Source organism: Odocoileus virginianus, chromosome 3 (genome assembly GCF_023699985.2).
Source record: "Odocoileus virginianus isolate 20LAN1187 ecotype Illinois chromosome 3, Ovbor_1.2, whole genome shotgun sequence".
In the NCBI taxonomy this organism is placed as follows: domain Eukaryota; kingdom Metazoa; phylum Chordata; class Mammalia; order Artiodactyla; family Cervidae; genus Odocoileus; species Odocoileus virginianus.
In genome coordinates this window covers 92,670,210-92,690,529 of record NC_069676.1, presented here as the reverse complement: position 1 = coordinate 92,690,529, position 20,320 = coordinate 92,670,210, and the positions used below count along the sequence as shown (strand labels likewise).

At 37.6% G+C, this 20,320-nt stretch overlaps 1 long non-coding RNA gene across 2 annotated transcripts in view; it reads right to left on the bottom strand.

Moving 5' to 3' along the window:
- LOC110136081 (uncharacterized) overlaps positions 1 to 3,249 on the bottom strand; it is a 128,298-nt gene extending 125,049 nt beyond the window's left edge. For both annotated transcript variants that reach the window (XR_002313522.2, XR_011487024.1), the window contains exon 1: positions 3,154 to 3,249. This is a non-coding gene — a long non-coding RNA (uncharacterized lncRNA). The remainder of the gene's footprint in view (positions 1 to 3,153) is intronic.
- Between the last annotated feature and the right edge of the window lie 17,071 nt (positions 3,250 to 20,320).

Below are 20,320 nucleotides of genomic sequence, written 5' to 3'. Positions count from 1 at the left end.
TGTTTAGTTGCTAAGTCGTGTCCAACTCTTTGCAGCCCCGTGGACCACAGCCCAACAGGCTCCTCTGTCCATGGGATTTTTCAGGAAAGAATACTGGAGTGGGTTGCCATTTATATCCATCAGCACATGAAAGGGTAAGGAAATGTAGTATATATATATATACACAATGGAATATTACTCAGCATTAAAAAAGAAGGAAATCCAGCCATTTGCAAAAACATGGACAGACCTGGTGGGCAATGTGCTAACTGAAAAGAGTCAAATACAGAAAAACAAATACTGTATGATCTCATAGGTCAAAACTAAAATAGCCAAAACTCACCAAAGTAGACAGCAAAATAATGGTTATAAGGTGCAAAGGAAAATAAGAAATTGATGATCAAAGAGTACCAAGCTCAGTTATACCAGATAAATCAGTTCTGGAGATCTATTGTAAAATATTGTGCCTATAGTTAATAATATTGCATTGTATATACAAAAGGTTTTTAAGTGGGTAGATCTTATATTAGGTGCTCTTATCACAAAAGAAAAAAAGGAAGGAGTGGGAGGACATTTTTGGAGGTTATGAATAGGTATATAGCACTGATAGTGATGATCGTTTCACAGGTATAATTTATCTTCAAACACCTCAAGTTGCATATATTAAATATTCACATCTTTTTACATATCTACCATACTTGAAAAAAAAAAAAGGTGTTGCCTTTTTTCTTAAAAAGCATGCAAAATCAAGTTATTTAGAGAATGTGTGCCAAGAAGCAAAGATCAAAAAGACATACACAGCATAGTAATCATTCTCCCAGCAAACAATCTCTTCATGTTTTCTCTGTGCTTTGAATTAAATAGTAGAGTATTTAAGGAAGTGTGCTAAAATGTAGGTGAACATTAATAGACATGTAAGTTGAGGACAAATGGTGGTGGGGAAAGAGACAGTTTATGTGCTTTAATTGTTTTGAAGATGAATATATTAAAAAATCAGCTAATTTGGGGAAAATGTATATGCTACATTTCTTTTATAAAGTATTCTAATGGAACACTTAATAGAAATCAGTATTATTCTGCCTTGACACTTTATGAATAAAAATTTTTCAGCAGTAACACCATAGTCTTTAAGTTTCTTTTTTACAAATGTGACAAATATTAAGAGAAAGAAAATAGAATGGCAGTGTTACAATTGCGAGATAAAACTGCTGTCATTTTTTAAGTTCTTCCTCGTTTTACAAAAGCAGTGAGAAAAATTGTGAGAGTACTTTCTTTTCTAAGCAGTTTGGAATGATATTATTTAGCTTGGATAACACTATCATTTATTTAGCATCAATATTAATGATTTGGAATGGGACTAAAATTACAGTAATGAAATTCATAGCTGACACTAAGTCCTCAGCTGTTAGAACTGCCGGCGTGAGATAAATATACAAAATGACTTGCACTTCTTAGAACCCTGGTTTATAAATTGCAATGGGAGTCTTAACATGCACTTGGAGTTTGGGGAGCAAGCAATAGATATTTCCAGTGAGGAAAGAAACTCTGAATTGAAAAATAGTATTTAAAAACCAATATACCAAATAAAAGAAGATCAGCTCATTTCATTTGAGTACTACTTTGTTGCTTTTATGCTCTTTGTAAAGGAAAACTGTGTATTACTCTTTTAAATATAAATTACTCACAGGGACTCTGAGGCTAAAGTCCTGTCCCTGGAATATTCTTACCAACATCAGCTCAGTCCCTTGGAATGTTTGATTAAAAAAAACAATTTCCTGAGAAGTTGAGGTGCAATGACATCTCTTAGAGAACAAGCTGAGCTGCCCTCTCGAGTACCTACTACTATCTGCCATTAATCGGGGCAGTGGCACTGGTACCTAATGCCCGTCCCCATGAGGGCGTTAATCAAGGGAACACAGGGAACGTAATGGGAGCCAAGTTTACATATGTGCAAGAAGCTTTTCTTCTCAGCTTCTGCCTACAGAACATGGACCTTTCAGCAAAGCCCGAGCAGTGTAATTCCACCCTCCTCCCAAGTGAAAGTGAAAGTCGTTCAGTCGTGTCCGACTCTTTGTGACCCCAGAGACTACACAGTCCATGGAATTCTCCAGGCCAGAATACTGAAGTGGGTAGCCTTTCCTTTCTCCAGGGGATCTTCCCAACCCAGGAATTGAACTGGGGTCTCCTGCAATTCAGGCAGATTCTGTACCAACTGAGCTATCAGGGAAGCCCCAGCCCCAGCTATTCCCGAAAAGTTGATCACAGAGGCATCAGGGGCAAAGAAGAACACCTTGGATAATAAGTGCCAGGTCCTTAGCAGAGAACAACAGAGGAAAAAAAATTCTTTAAACCAACTGCAGGTTTTTTTAAACCCCCAAACTGGGGGGTGTGAAATGATTTTCTGAGGGAAGAACTTAATTTTGAGAAGTTTATGAAAAATAAGAAGTTAAAGACCATCCTCATCAACTCCACCATAAGAGCAGCTACCATTCACTATTAACCAGCTACGTGGTGGGTGTTCCAACTGGTACTTTATACACGTGACTCCATTTTGTGTAGACAGCATCCCTCTACAAAGTATTATTCGTACCATTAAACATACAACCAACTGGTACTTTATACATGTGACTCCATTTTGTGTAGACAGCATCCCTCTACAAAGTGTTATTTGTAGCACTAAACACACAAAGAAATGACTTCTCAAAAAGTGCTAGTAATGTAAAGAAGAAAGGTTGGCTAGTATCACAGTCCACACACAGCCAAGGGCAGGGAGCCTGGCTTCCAAATTTGATGGTATTTTCACCCAGTGTGGTAACTACCTACAAAAGATTATCAGAATTTAGATAAATGTAGAAAATGATACCAAGATCAAACTAGACTAACACAAATTCCCATGGATTAGTAGGCAATGAATTTTCACTGGTGTATATTAAGAAGGAATTAAGAATTTATATCAGAATGCCAACACAATATTTACATGTGTATAGAATTAGCATATGTTAACTTTATAAAATTCTCTACATAAAATTCTGTGCATTTTTCCCCTGTATTCATATGTTTTCTTTCTTAAGCCAAAAGTATAACACTTGGTGTACTTTTAATTTCTTATAAGAACTGTACAGTAAATGACTTTACATGACTATTAATGACAAAATTTCTAAACCCCAGACTTACATAAACTGGCTCTCCATTCTAGATCTGTGACTTATCAAGGCTTATGCCTTTTTGAGAGGGCTACATATTACCGATGGAGTAGGAAATGGCAACCCACTCCAGTGTTCTCGCTTGGAAAATTACATGGATGGAGGAGCCTGGTGGGTCACAGTCCCTGAGGTCACAGAGAGTCAGACACAACAGAGTGACTGAGGACATACACATATTACCAAAGCAGATATGATGGCATTTAGGCAAGGCAGGAGGAGAAGGGGATGACAGAGGATGAGATGGTTGGATGGCATCACCAACTCAGTGAACATGAGTTTGAGCAAGCTCCAGGAGTTGGTGACGGACAGGGAGGCCTGGCATGCTGCAGTCCATGGGGTCGAGAAGAGTTGGACACGACTGAGTGACTAAACTGAAGCAAAGGTAATACTATCAGTAATAACTGTAGAGTCATCAGTTAACTCTCCTCCCTAAAGATTTTTACAAAGAAATGTGATTATTTAGAACTAAATAGAAATTAAATTTTCCCCCTAAAAATAAAATCACAAATGCTTATAATATGCAGTAAAAGGAAAAAATCCTCAAGAGAAAACTTGGCTTAAAGTCTCTTAAATCCTGATAACCACTTGCTTAAGCAACCATTCTCTGACCACAGGAGATGGAAGAAGTTCAGGAAGTTGAAACAGAATGTTGTGGGAGTCCGTGGTATAGCATTGTTGCTAAGCAAGGGATAGTGCATCGCAGAGAAGAGGATGAGACAATTAGCTCCTTTGTTAGGTAGGAAAAGAGGAGAAGGCATATCAATAAGTGAAAAAAAGTTTCTATAAACTATGTTCAAAATTTAAAAAGCGTGCCCCACCTCTAGCATCATCTTCTTGCTGAAACAATGCTGAATTTCTACACAGCTTGTCATCCCTGTCCAATACTAAGAACAAATTATTTCTGAAGTTCCTATTTGTTGCACATCACATTCCTGTCACAAGTGTCACTGATAACCCTTTTGCAAAGACAGTTTTGAATCTACAAAACACTATAACAGGACTAACAGTCAATTTCACTTCAGAATTATAAAAAAGATAAAAACAAAGCCCAATATTGCAGGTGACTCAGGATTCTCACAGAATAGATAAAGCAGGAAATTTGAAAGCCTCATATTTTGACAAAAATTTCAGTGAAGAGGTAAAATAATATAGAATATTAATTCCTTTTCCAAAAAAAAAATAATAATGTAAATTAATGAGAAATAGGGATAACAACTCTAGCTTCATGGAATCTTTTTTTATAGACATATAATGGATAAATTGATCTACTGACATGGGCTAATATAATTTTAAAAATTAAACTTTCAAAACCATAGCAAGAAGCTGTCTTAGTCTACTGGAGTTACCAGAACAGAACACTATAGGCTAGGTGGCTTAAATGACAGATATTTATTTTCTCACACTCTGGAAGCTGGAAAACTCAAGATCAAGGTCCTGAAGGTTTCAATCCTACTCCTCCAAAATAAATGAGTAAATAAACAATCTTTTTTAAAATAAAGTATCATCCCATTAATTTATGAGATCTTTTCAATATATAGTTTGAGTATCTCGTTATTATACTCTTTATTTCAATTATAACTGGTAGCTAACAGAGGAAGTCAAAATTAAATGCTAAATTGGATGTATAGTGTGTTTTATTATATTTTCAGAAAAGTTTAAACAGTCTCTTCTTTCAAAGAGATAGTATAGACATGGAAAACTATAAGATAAATAGACTGGAAAAAATGCTATACAAGAACAGAATTAAATGAAAGATATTCTAGGTAACACAATTTGATGTGAGTACTCTCCATTATTACGGGAAAGATTATGTCATGATAAAAGGAAATCTCATTATCTTGATTGGTCAGGATCATTATAATCTGCTAATAATTTGAATAATCTGACAGTCTATGAAGGTTTAGCGGACTTTCGGAAGCTATTTAAATTACCTAAATGCTTTGTGTGCTAGAATAGGAAGGTATGCCAAGATAAACTGTGCTTTGCAAAGGAATGAAACAGGTTGATCATTTAAATGAGAAATAAGCAAGAAGGGGAATTCAAAGCAGACAAAAGCAACTGGGAGAGGTGAAGATAGAAAAAAGGAAAGCATTTTGATCTTTCTGGTGAAAGGCTTTAGGAATAATGAGAATATTGCAGATTTGGTGTTCAATGCAATGGAAAACTGATGAAGGGCTTTAGGTAGGGAAAGATGGGTCAGTGTGACAGATGAAGAAGCCAGCTTTGACAATAACAGCCAGACAGATGAAAAGTACTCGATCCTGAAAATGGGAAATCAAGCGAAAATGAGGTAGTAGCTGGCAAGCAGAAGATAATCATGTCTATTTTACAGTGAGAAAATAATATAAAGAGGAACAGGGACTAGAACGCAGAAAGCAATTGTAGTGCTTCCTTGAGGAACTGGCGAAATGTAAGTTATCAAAAGATAATTATTGAATGAAACAATTAGTGATTCAGTGAATGATAGTATGTTCAGTTGAACAAACACATTTAGTACACTTTCTGTATCAGGTGAGTTTGTTGCTACAGGTGGATAGCAAAAATGGTGTCTGAGCTTCCTTCTTTGTTGCTCTAAAGAGATGACGACATTTCCAACAACAAATAGAAATCTACAGTTAATCTTTATGGATGCATTCTGGTTTTGCTGGGACTTAATCCTAACGTCATCGACTACTTGGAAAATATTTATTGTTGACTGGCAAAAAGAAGGCATTTTCAAGTGTAACTTCTAAGCTTTCAAGCTTACTAGCAAATTGAATATTAAAGTCAATATAATTTGCATATATGAAGATTTATATGCATAGAAGTGAATTTTTCAGAATGTTTCTATCTATCTCAGCCCCTGGAAAATGAGAAAAATGAAACATTAAACTGAGTCTTGCAGCTTACCTCCTCTGTCATTTATGACACCTAATTCTGCATCTTGCAAAATAAGAGTATAATGTCAGAAAGCATTTGGTTGATGGTTGAAGAAAATATTAAATGATGCTGTTATTCACCTACAAATGTCAGTGCCAAATAATACAGCAGTGCCTTGCTCCTGGATTTGTATATTCTCTACCCACAGGTTTAAGAACCAGCGCAAAAGAGGAATGAAAGATATTCTGCCTTGAGCTTCAGGTATTGTTTAAGGCATATTTGCAATAATGATGTCTTCTTCATTGGAATATTATAAAGTATTTTTAGATCTGAAATGCCTTTGAAATATTACAAAGTATTTTCAAATCTAAAATGAGTTATTCAAGAGAAAGTAAATCCCTTGCAAGCTATTTGAATTATCTATGTAGAAAATAGCTATTTCTAGTCCATAGTATTAGAAAAACAATCATCTTCCCTGACACTGTTTCTTCCACTTTCCTTGCTGAAATAAGTAACTTATCATGGTGCTTCATATTGGACCCTGCCAAAACTAAAGATAACAGCTTTATTTATAATATAAATACACACAATCTTAGCATAGGTTTTTGGCAATAGATACTGAACTTTTAAAAATAGTCATATTGCATTGCTTCTAGGATGTTTTGAAATCTATCAAGTATTGATTGGAAACAGTTTTACTTTCTTGGTCAATCACAGAATTCAGTGTGGCTTAGATTTGATGAAATAGAGTATGATAAATTGTTATGCCCAGTAATAAGTTCCCAATGTATCTTTGAATTTGTGGCCCAAAGATAAATTTTAAATAGGGTATGAAAAGGTGAAGACCTTCTTGCAAGACCTGTGAAGTTATAATTTGGGATGTGTTAACTATATGATCAGTGGCACAATTTTTACTCAGTGAACTTTTTGCTTGACCAGGAACTTGTTTAAAATGGCTAGTTTCACCTTCACTTGGAGGCAAACTTTAATGTCCAAGAGACAAGTATAGCTGTTTAGGTAATTAAATAGTTTGTTTTATTTAATGTTTGCGTGGGGGGGGGGATAAATCCCTGACAGTGTGAAGGTAGCAAGCTTAATTACCACTTCTAGAGACACTGCAAATCACTTGTGTGACCATTCTGTCTTAATTATATAGCAAGATGAAAATGGTACCACTGCCCAAGACAGAATGTTTGTTATAAAACCTGCCACACGGGGAGATGAAATAGTAAAGTTAGAATTACCTTAACGGCTAAAACACCAGCTTGGGAATCCAGCAACTACTGCTGTTTAATCTCTCTCCATCTTTTCCTCACAAGGCCAACACTCTGTTGGTTATATTAATTAAATGAAAATGATTATATTTCTAGTTTCTGTGAGATAATACACAAATAACACAATCAAGACAGGTAGCAATTTTTGTTCCTCAGAAGAAAAAGATCACTTCAACACAAATAAAAGGAGAAAAAATTATGACAAATAAATCAGAATTACCATTTATCAGGGTGGATAGAAATTTGATTTGTGATAAAGTTACAAGTTATGCTAAGTGAATTTTTGTTAAATAAGAAATATTTCAAGTTTTCAAGGCTCAATTTCCCAGCGATTTGGTGGGACTGTGGTTTTTATTATGTCCCTACTAGAAAAAAAAATCCTGATGTCACTACCTAAAGTACTTGGCAAGCTGCTCACGATGCACCGCACCTCTAGGAAATAGAACCGGTGCCTAACACATTTCTTTAAGCAGGTGATCTGCGAATCCAGATGGTTTCCGAAGCAAGTTTCATTGTATTTCCAATCTCAGAAGTTAGAGGCAGAAAAACATAGGCAAGATACTCAATATAGATATATTTCAGAGGAGGTAAAGTAGCATTCTTGAATAAACAACTTAAAAATTCATGAGGAACGATAGCATAGCCTGTGTGAGGCATATTTGAACAGGGATGCAGAGATAGGCATGGGTCCTGGCTGCATGACCCCAGCTTAATTATAGAGCCCCTAAGCATTTGCCAACAAAGGTCCATCTAGTCAAAGCTATGGTTTCTCCAGTAGTCATGTATAGATGTGAGAGTTGGACTATAAAGAAAGCTGAGCACCGAAGAATTGATGCTTTTGAACTGTGGTGTTGGAGAAGACTCTTGAGAATCCCTTGTATTGAAAGGAGATCCGACCAGTCCATCCTAAAGGAAATCAGCCCTGAATATTCACTGAAAGGACTGGTGCTGAAGCTGAAACTCCAATACTTTGGCCACCTGATGTGAAGAACTGACTCATTGGAAAAGACCCTGATGCTGGGAAAGATTGAAGGTGGGAGGAGAAGGGGATGACAGAGGATGAGATGGTTGGATGGCATTGCCAACTCAATGGACATGGGTTTGACTAAACTCCAGGAGTTACTGATGGACAGCGAGGCCTAGCATGCTGCAGTCCAAGGGTCGCAAAGAGTCGGACCTGACTGAGCGACTGAACTGAACTGAACTGAAGCGTCTGCTCTCCATTATCTCAGAACTGGGAAGAACTCTAACAATTTCTTCATTCACATTTCCACTTTTAAGATGAAGAAACTGAGGCTCAAAGGGAGTGAGGGACTTACCAACAGTCCCAGAACCAGAACAGGGGCACACACAGGTGAAAACTCAGCCCAGCGTTTCTGCCACTGCAAACATGCCACCCTTCCTCAATGGAGAAAAAAAAAAACAAAAAAACACAACAAATATGCTGAATCACTATAGACTGCTGTACGCCCTCTAGCATTCCCTCCAACTCTGAATGTGCATATTTTTACATCAACATAGTAAAAGTTTGGAAAGTGTTAAATATTTACATAGAAAGCAATTTTAAGCTGGCTAAACCAACAAAGCAGAGAAGCTAAATGTAGAACAAAAATGGAAGAGAAAGCACCACGTGCTCTTCTCCTCAAACCTCACTGTCAATCTTTAACATTTACTCTCCAGCATTGATATTCAAGATGATGTTTTTCTTTATTTACTATTTCCATTTGCAAAAGCCACTCCATTTCAAACTTCCAGGAATCTGCAATAAAATCACATTAAGCTAAGTAATAAAATGCCATTATTGGAGTGACAAGAAGCTTCACTACCTGAAGCTTATAATGCTTGCTCACCTACCAACAGGGATGTTGTGAGGATTAATGAGATATTTAAAAAGCATTTTATGCATACAGAGAAAAGAGCCTCATAAATGCAAAGGAGAAATAACACTAGTTTATCTCCCCCATCAACAGAGGGAATCTTGTCTAAACAGATGGACCTGGAACGATGTCTTGAAATTGAGAAAACACTACCTGTGTTAGAGGAGGCTTAGGAGAAAGGGCTTCTTGAGAATAAAATGCCTCTGAAACCAGATAGGTTTTACTCTTCAAATGTGTATCTAGGGCAACCCACCATCTTGGTGTGCCCTTGACCTTGGTGTTTCTTGGGTTGTAGATTTGCAGTGCACAAAGCCACACTGTTCTAGAACTGGCTGGTCACTCTTTGTAGGCATTTTCTCTTAAATGGTTTTCATTTTTCTTAGCTTATTGACAACTTCACTTTCTAATATTCAAATTCAAACTGTGAATTACTTAATCAAATGTGACAATGACATATTTGGGGAAAACGTTCAGACAAAGTATTTAACGTGAGACTTCCCTGGTGGTCCAGTGGTTAAGACTCTGTGCTTTCAATGTAGGAGGCCTGAGTTCGATACCCACTCAGGGAACTAGATCCTACATACCTCAACTAAGAGTTCATAGGTCACAGTGAAGATCCAGTGTGTGGCAACTAAGACTTAGGGCAGCCAAATCTAAAATAATAAGGGCCTGGTGCACTGGGAAGACCCAGAGGGATCGGGTGGAGAGGGAGGTGGGAGAGGGGACCGGGATGGGGAATACATGTAAATCCATGGCTAATTCATTTCAATGTATGACAAAAACTACTGTAATGATGTAAAGTAATTAGCCTCCAACTAATAAAAATAAATGGAAAAAATAATAATAAATGAAAAAAAAATAACAAAAATGTTTTTAAAAATAAAAACAAAAATAACAATAATAAAAAATAATAAAATAATCTTAGTTCCCATTCACCAAGGCCACATTAGCTTTGGGCACAGTCAAGCAAAACAAGGGAAATCACTGTAACATTTCAGTCCAAACTTCACCATCCCAGCCATTTCTGATCTGTCTCAGAGTAAGAGGCTCCCACTAATCTATTTTTTCTAATTGTTCATTCTTAGTCGCACTAGGTCTTTGCTGCGGCACGTGGGCTGTCTCGAGTTGCAGTGAACGGGGGTTGCTCTCTGCTGCGGTCCCTGGACTTCATATCGTGGTGGCTTCTCTTGTTGCAGAACACAGGCTTTAGGAGCATGGGCTTTGGTTGTTGCAGCATGCTGGCTCAGTAGTTTGTGGCAAGTTGCTCTACAACACGTGGAATCTTCCCAGAGCAGGGATCAAACCTGCGTCTCCTGCACTGACAAGTGGACTCTTATTCACCACCAGGGACGCCTGCTCACACTGTCCTTAACCACAATCTCCTACAGTAGTGCTATGTGTTTCCTTGGGGTTGACAATAGAGGGGAGTTTCCAAAGGGTTGTAACTCCTGAAGTTCACTGTGGATTGCCTGTTCACTGATCAAACAACCCCATTGTTTGAAGATGTGGTTGCACACAGCATTTGCCCAGAATGCATCCTGTCTGTTGAGTACCATTCTCAACACGTTTTGAAAATGCTAAGATGCCTTTGCTTCTATTTTGGACCTCTCTTTGAACTCTATTTATCTTCCCTTTCACATCTCACTGTTCCTTCTATTTCTTCCAATAACATTTTAATGTCAAAAATAACAAAAATCTATGAAATGTTAGAAGCAAGTTAAATACTCTGTTTAAAAACTTAGCTTAAAATACAGACTATCCCTGCCATTACAGTTTCTAACCCTGGAGGAATTAGGGAGAACTTTAGGGTGGATAAAATATGGACTTTTGCCAAAGCAAATGTTATACAACTTTAAAACAGTTGTTGTAGCCTGTGTTAGCAATTTCTTTTTCTTTTTTTTTTCAATATACTGAAACATCAAAAAATGAAACAGTCCACAGCATTCTTACCCTCTGGCAGATGCTGGGACTGTGATGAGACCAAACAATAGAAGCATCTATTTTTTACTCTGTTGTCGACGATCTTCTTACTATAACTCTATAAAGAAAATGCAATCTTTTCTCTCTTTTATGCATCTTTACATGGCAGATCCATTTGATAAACCACATGTTACTAGGAAAAGGGGACCTTAACTTCAAACTGTACTCCATGATGACCTTCTTCTGTACCAAATGATTATATGCAGAGAAAGGAAGAAAAGGCATTATTCCCCCAGTGACCTAATGCTCATTCTAGCACACTAGTTGTCTAAACAGAGTTATAGCTGCCTTGACTGTTTCCTGCCTCTAGCTCCTTGTAGATTAATGCCTATTTGCCTGAATTGCTACTTTTCATTCTGTAGTACAACTTGAAAAACAAGCGGCATCTGAAACCAACAAGCCAGATCACGTTTGGAAGGTTCATCCATATCCATGGGCTTCCCTGGCGGCTCAGCAGGTAAAGCATCCGCCTGCAATGCGGGAGACCTGGGTTCAATCCCTGGGTTGGGAAGGTGCCCTGGAGAAGGGAAAGGCTACCCACTCCAGTATTCTGGCCTGGAGAATCCCATGGACTGTATAGTCCATGGGGTCACAAAGAGTCAGACACGACTGAGCGACTTTCACTTTCCGTATACATGCTGTGTGCACATGCTCAGTTGCTCCGCCTCCCAAATTTACATGAGTGTTCTCAGCCCCCCCACAAGGTATAATTCTGCATGCTCCCTGATATTATGATTATATGGGAAATGGTTTTAACATCTTTCTGCCACTCATAAAGGAAGCAAAAGATGACAGTTGTAGCTGGATACCTAAAAATAGGAGCCCTCCCTGAAGAGGTACATAGAAACCCCATAGTTTAACCAGAAAAGTTGAAGAAAGCTGTGAGAATTCTCATTTTCTGTGGAAAACATTCAAATACACTTCTATCCTGCGTACCTCCCTGGTAATCGAATGGTAGAGAACCTCCGTGCCAATGCAGGGCTCCAACCCCGGTCCAGGAAGACCCCACATGTGGCAGAGCAACAAAGTCTATGATTCCCAACAGCCAAGCACCTGTTTCAAAGCAAGCGATGTCGCTGCAATGAGAGGCCTGAACGCTGCAATGAAGAGTAGCCCTCCACCCTCACTGCAGTCAGAAAAAGCCCGTTCACAGCAAAGAAGACCCAGTGGAGCCAAAAAATAAATGTAAATAAATACATCTTAGAAAAAATAATACACACACACACACACACACACATATATATACTTTCACCATGTAAAGTTGTCTTACAAATAGCAATGCTTCAATTTTTAGACACCTGATGTATGTCTGATAAGATAGGCTTAGTTATGACTGTAATTCTGGGTCCATAAAAACTTGAAACCAGCAAGAAATATTTTTTTTCTTTACATTTTTTTTCTTTTTTCCATTTATTTTTATTAGTTGGAGGCTAATTACTTTACATCATTACAGTAGTTTTGTCATACATTGAAATGAATTAGCCATGGATTTACATGTATTCCCCATCCCGCTCCCCCCTCCGTCTCCACCCGATCCCTCTGGGTCTTCCCAGGGCACCAGGCCCGAGCACTTGTCTCATGCACCCAACCTGGGCTGGTGATCTGTTTCACCCTAGATAATATACATGTTTCAATGCTGTTCTCTTGAAACATCCCACCCTCACCTTCTCCCAGAGTCCACAAGTCTGTTCTATACTATAGGGTTAGCAACAAATATTTTTGAGCTCCTACTTCTTTCCGGGAACAAAAGGATGAGGAAGTCATGAGCTTCAGAAGCTGACAGATCAGTAGAAACATAATGCAAGGATATGAGCCACTAGAAGAACCCAAATTCACGCCAAGGTAAAGTAGAGTGGATAGGGAAGTAAGAAAAAGGAATTAGGGCAGTTTGAAAAGAGGGGAGTGGGTGGACTTCCTTTAGGAAGATGGAAGACAAAAATATCTTCCTGGAAGGAGTACTATTCGATGTCGAGTCTTGAGGGACAAGGAGATTCTGAAACACAGCAGAGGGGAGCTATTTCTTTCTTTTCTCTATTATCGTCAATAAGGTGACACTCTACTATCCATCTTGAATGCTAACTGTGATGAAGCAAAGAATATTTTTTTTTCCTTAAATATTTTTATCTGATTAACATACACTCATTCCTTAGGTGATGTTGCTGGTTAAGGCTCTCTGGGATTCATTCCTGTCTTTTTCACTAGCTAGCTGTATAGCCCTGGACACATTACTTAACACATTTTGTGTCTCACTTCCTATACCTGTAACATGAATGTGATTCCAGTTTCTACTTCACAGGGCTGCCATGAAGATTATGTGAGAAAAAAGCACGTAAAAATCTTAGGGAAATATAGCAACACAGTAAGCAACTTCTACATGTTAGATGTTGTGAACACTGCCAGAGGTATCAGTATGAACAAAAAGTACAGAAGTTGGCAGCAGGGGCGGGGGGTGAGGGAACGATGTTAATTGTGTGGGCTGGTCTGAATATAGGACAGGAAAGTCATAAAGGAAATACCGAGGATCATCTCCTGGAAACATAATGGGGGTCTTACACTTTGTGAAAGACGATGCACATCAGAACTGGGAGGTCTTTCTCAGGGACTGGAAGTGATAAAGCATCAGTGTTGCATGGAATGAAGTGGGGAAGACACGGGGTAATGATCAGACCAGTTCAGTCGCTCAGTTGTTTCTGACTCTTTGTGACCCCATGGACTGCAGCACGCCAGGCCTCCCTGTCCATCACCAACTCCCGGAGTTTACTCAAACTCACGGCCATTGAGTCGGTGATGCCATCCAACCATCTCATCCTCTGTCGTCCCCTTCTCCTCTTGCCCTCAATCTTTCCCAGCATCAGGGTCTTCTCAAATGAGTCAGCTCTTCGCATAAGGTGAACAAAGTATTGGAGTTTCAGCTTCAGCACCAGTCCTTCCAATGAATATTCAGGACTGTATTCCTTTAAGATGAACTGGTTAGATCTCCTTGCAGTCCAAGGGACTCTCAAGAGTCTTCTCCAACACCACAGTTCAAAAGCATCAATTCTTCAGTGCTCAGCTTTGTTTATAGTCCAACTCTCACATCCATACATGACTACTGGAAAAACCATCGCTTTGACTAGACAGAACTTTAGACAGCAAAGTAATGTTTCTGCTTTTTAATATGCTGTCTAGGTTGGTCATAATTTTTCTTCCAAGGAGCAAGTCTCTAATTTCATGATTGCAGTCACCATCTTCAGTGATTTTGGAGCCCAAGAAAACAAAGTCTGTCAATATTTCCATTGTTTTCCCATCTGTTTGCCATGAAATGATGAGACCAGATGACATGATCTTAGTTTTCTGAACGTTGAGTGTTAAGCCAGCATTTTCACTCTCGTCTTTCACTTTCATCAAGAGACTCTTCAGTTCCTCTTCACTTTTTGCCATAGGGTGGTATCATCTGCATATCTGAGGTTATTGATATTTCTCCCAACAATCTTAATTCCAGCTTGTGCTTCATCCATCCGTGCACAAGGCTAAAGAATGTTCAAACTAGCACACAATTGCAATCATCTCACATGCCAGCAAAGTAATTCTCAAAGTTCTCTAAGCCAGGCTTCAACAGTCCATGAACCGAGAACTTCAAGCTCGGTTTTAGTACAAGCTGTGTGTAGCTTGTACATACAAGCTGGGTTTAGAAAAGGGAGAGAAACTTGAGATCAAATTGCCAACATCCACTGGATCATCAAAAAAGAAAGAGAGTTCCAGAAAAATATCTACTTCTGCTTTATTGACTACGTCAAAGCCTTTGGCTGTGTAGATCACAACAAAATGTGGGAAGTCCTTCAAGACAGAGGAATACCAGAACACCTGACCTGCCTCCTGAGAAATCTGTGTGTAGGTGAAGAAGCAACAGTTAGAACTGGACATGGAACAACAGACTGGCTCCAAATCCAGAAAGGAGTACATCAGGGCTGTATATTGTCACTCTGCTTTTTAACTAATATGCAGAATACATCATGAGAAATGCTGGACTGGATGAAGCATAAGCTGAAATCAAGATTGTTGGGAGAAATATCAACACCTTCAGATATGCAGATGACACCACCCTTATGGCAGAAAGCAAAGAACTAAAAAGCCTCTTGATGAAAGTGAAAGAGGAGAGTGAAAGAGTTGGCTTAATACTCAACATTCAGAAAACTAAGTTCATGGCATCCGGTCACATCACTTCATGGCAAATAGATGGGGAAATAATGGAAACAGTGAGAGACTTTGTTTTTCAGGCTCCAAAATCACTGCAGATGGTGACTGTAGCCATGAAGTTAAAAGACACTTGCTTCTTGGAAGAAAAGCTGTGACCAAGATGGATAGCATGTTAAAAAGCAGAGACATTAATTTGCCAACAAAGTTCTGTGTAGTCAAAGCTTAGATATTTCCAGTAGTCATGTATGGATGTGAGAATTGGACTATAAAGAAAGCTGAGCACTGAAGAATTGATGCTTTTGAACTGTGGTGTTGGAGAAGACTCTTGAGAGTCCCTTGGACTGCAAGGAGATCAAACCAGTCAGCTCTAAAGGAAATCAGTCCAGAATATTCATTGGAAGGAATGATGCTGAAGTTGAAACTCCAATACTTTGGCCACCTGATGCAAAGAACTGACTCATTGGAAAAGACCCTGAAGTTGGGAAAGATTGAAGGCGGGAAGAGAAGGGGACAACAGAGGAAGAGATGGTTAGATGGTATCACCGATTTGATGGACATGAGTTTGAGCAAGGAGTTGGCAATGGACAGGGAAGCCTGGCATGCTGCAGTCCATGGGGTCACAAAGAGTCAGACATGACTGAGCAACTGAAGTGAATGAACTGAACTGAAGCAGGGTAATAATATACAGCCTTGATGTACTCCTTTCCCAATTGGTTCCCAATTGGTACTGGTTCCCAATTTGGAACCAGTTCATTGCTCCATGTCCAGTTCTAACTGCTGCTCTTTGACCTGCATACAGATTTCTCAGAAGCAGGTAAGGTGGTCTGGTATTCCCTCTCTTGGAGAATTTTCCATAGTTTGTTGTGATCCACACAAAGGCTATAGTGTAGTCAATGAAGCAGAAGTAGATGTTTTTCTGGACTTTTCTTGCTTTTTCTATGATCCAATGGATGTTAGCAATTTGATCTCTGGTTCCTCTACCTTTTCTGAATCCAGCTTGAACGTCTGGAAGTTCTTGGTTCACATACTGTTGAAGCCTAGCTTGGAGAATTTTGAGCATTACTTTGAGTGTGTGAAATGAGTGCAATTGTGTGATAGTTTGAACATTCTTTGGCATAGATTTTCTTTGGGATTGGTAGGAAAAGTGACCTTTCCCAGTCCTGTGGCCACTGCTGAGTTTTCCACATTTGCTGATACTGAGTATAGCACTTTAACAGCATCATCTTGAGGATCTGAAATAGCTTAACTGGAATTCCATCAATTCCACTAGCTTTGTTCGTAGAGATGCTTCCTAAGGCTCACTTGAGTTCACACTCCAGGATGTCTGGCTCTCAGTGAGTGATCACACATCGTGATTATCTGGGTCATGAGGATCTGTTTTGTATAGTTCTTCTGTGTATTCTTGCTACCTCTTATTAATATCTTCTGTTTCTGTTAGGTACATACCATTTCTATCTTTTATTGTGTCCATGTTTGAATGAAATGTTCCCTTGGTATCTGCAATTTTCTTTAAGAGATCTCTCTTTTCCATGACAATGGAGCAGAAAACACACTCCAGTTCTTTTCAAAGGAAAAGTCAAGATAGTATCCTGCCCCTAGCATGACCATCACAAGAACTCTCCTCTTGTTGGAACCCTTTCACATCTTGGCCTCACTGCACCATGATCCTGAGTCTTTAAAAAGGGCATGTACCATGTCATGTGAAGGACACAAATCTATCCCAAGCTTCTGGCATTCAAAAAAAAGTTCTGGTGCTTTTTGCTATCCATATCCATGGCCGAGTTTCTCCTCAGCGAATCTCTATGTTAAAATATTGGTCCTAAACTCTAAACTTCATGAAGATAAGTCTGCTTGCCTAATTTGCCTGGCACCTGATAGATCATTGTATGTGTGTATGTTTATATATACAGATATAAATAGATGTGTAATTTTGTCAACCACTCAGTCAATTAAATCATTTCAAATAGTAAAGCTTAACATGACATAATTAAATAGCAAAACTATTTTGAATTTTCATAACATAGGATTAACTAAGTATAGACTAAAGTAACCAAAATAATTCTTAGCATTAAGAGTCACTGAGGTATTACTTAGCTTGAAATTAATTCTATTCTATTGTCAAGGTGGTTAATATAACTTCCCACCATTGTTGAAAAGAAAGGAAAGATACTCATCCTTAAATAGCTACAGCAGGCATGTTTTATAAAATGGGCAGTGGCAAAGAATCTCAGCCCACTAGGTTATAGCATTGTAAGAATGTTGAAAGTACTCATGAGTACGGCATTAACAAAGCTAAAGAAATTACACTTTCCAATGCAAAGAGATCATGGTAGAAAAATGGGAAAATACTGGTGTGGACAAAATCGCCCTGGCTTCTTTAGAGTAAAACATTGTATAGTCTTTAATATGGCCATATAAATTATAGACATCCTAAAATAAGATAAAATATCCCATAGTTCCCAAACTTAACTGAACGATCCTGATATTCTATTGAACAAACTTTGCTAAAATGTTGCTCTGTACTTTGAAGCTGGAAGTTTGACAAGTTGCAGAGTTTCTGAACTCTAACCAATTAGTATGCAAACCTTGATATAAGACATTTCATATTTCAAAATGAGCCATATCAGGATTAAATGAAGATATGAAAAAGAAATGCTGCAAATGTAGATTTAATGAAGAGTCTCCATATGACCCATACAGGAGGACAGACACTTCTTTTATGAAGTCCTCTAGGAAAGAGAAACCAAAAAACAGACCAGAAATATACCAAACAAGATCCATGTCAAAAATATAGATTGACCTCAGTGTGCCTGTATATATAAGTATTTTTTTTCATTTGGCAAACAAAAGTGGATGATTCTATAGTATGTGTTCAGAGGATTGTTTTTTTTTTTAATTGAGTGACCCACTGCCTTTGACTGACTAGACTATAACTAAATGTATCAACTAAAATTAAAATGTCCATGAAGTTTTGTGTCAGAGAAGAAAAACCTGATAACAACACCAATTACAGAAGGATGTGTAGACCAACCCTTTCTGTTTAGATAAACCACATGTTATGGCATTATTTAAATGAAAAAAAAAAAAAAAGAAATAATCCAAGTGAATTTAAGGTAATCATAGTGAGAAAACAAAGGTTTGGGGCAAAATTTTTCACATTTTAACAATAGGAAGATTATTTTTAAACAGAATGTTATTGCTAATTGAACTAAAAATAGTGAAATATGAGGATGTCTTTTCTCTGCCATTTTAACACAAGATAGAAATGTTATGATAGATATATGTGTGAGCACACTTGTTTGACAGAATAATCCCTGAAACACAGGAATATGTCTGAACTGCTGCGCTGCATACAGGATATATTTGAATCAAGAAAGTTCAATTAATAAATATTTAAAGATTTTAAAAAATTGCTCCACCTTTAAAAAGTAAAACTACCTTCTTTGATATTTATTTCCTATCTAGTTCTTTGGCAATGATAAGGGAAGGAAAATTAGTATAACATTGAAGTTGGGAAAACAAATTTCAAAGAGAAGCAGTGTAAAAGGATTTGTTCAAGAAAGTTCAGTTTAAAATAGTCTAAAGAATTTCATCATAACAAGAAAAAGAAAATGGGGGAAATGCAGCATAGAAACTTATTTTATCAATATTTATTTTAAAAGTTCAATCAGTGACTGAGCCCAAAGGGCTTTTATCTGTGGGAGAGCATGATTTCAAATACAGTCATTTATATCAGCACAGAGGATGAAAGATGTGAAAGGGAAATTAAATTTTCAATGAAGCAATTGCCAATCACTTTGCCATTTAAAACAGAATGAATTAGCAGGTGCACAAAGTATTTTATTTCATTTTTGACCTTCAGGAGTCATACTATTTGTTGATAAGACACCACACAGGAAACTGAAATGCACTGGTAATAACTGCTATAAATCAAACTTTATGAATATACAATGTGGTCAGTCCTTTTGGTTTTGCTGACTGTATCATTAAAATTTTTATTTGTTCTTTGAATGATTCACAGTATACATTTTTAAAGAGATAATAAAAAATTAGGAATACTTACAATAATCTAAGGCATTAAACTGATAAATAATAAAATAACATTGAAATTCTAATTTCATTGTTTTATTGCCTCCCAGTCTTAGAAAGCTGAAGGAAATTGCATGGTTCTTTGATAGACCATCTCTAATCATTAACTGTGTACAACTCTGTCCTAGCAGAGCATTTTCTAGTTATGTAACACATACACATAGCCATTATTTTCTCTGTGTCGGTGGTTTGATTTGCAATCCATTCGATATTTACAACCCAATAAAAATATTTTAAATATACTTAATTTATAGGTCAAGAAAATCTGACACAGAGAGCGCAGATAACTTGCCCATGGTCACACAGCTAGCAGATGGCAATCCCCAAAATTTATCTAGATAACGAAGTTCTAGGTTGTTTTTAATAATTAAGGCTGTTGCCTTACCGTGCTCAGAGTAAATTCACAATTTATTCATAATCTTAGGATTTTGAACTAAATTTAATTTTATTTCTAACAACAACTCACTTGCACAAAATGTACCAGTTTTAAATGAAGAAAAAATTTTTATTAAATCTTAAAATATGTTGGACAGTAAATATTATACATGTCTGAAGTATCATGATAAAATATGGTATGTGAATTGGAAAACTGAATTTACATCAAGTGATTCCTTGGAGGCAGGCAGGAGACTGAACCATATAAATACTGAGTAACATTAAGTTGTGTGTTACCTTACGATTTATCTACAAATGGGGATTTTAAAAATGCAAGCTATACAGGTAAGATTATACCAATAAGATGATAAAAGCATGTTTGGAATTTTTTTCCAAATTAATCTATGGATCAGCTAATATCAATACCAGACAATGAATGAGTGGTGTTGTGCTCTGTCGCGTCCAGCTCTTTGCAACCCTTGGACTGTAGTTCTCCGTCCATGGGATT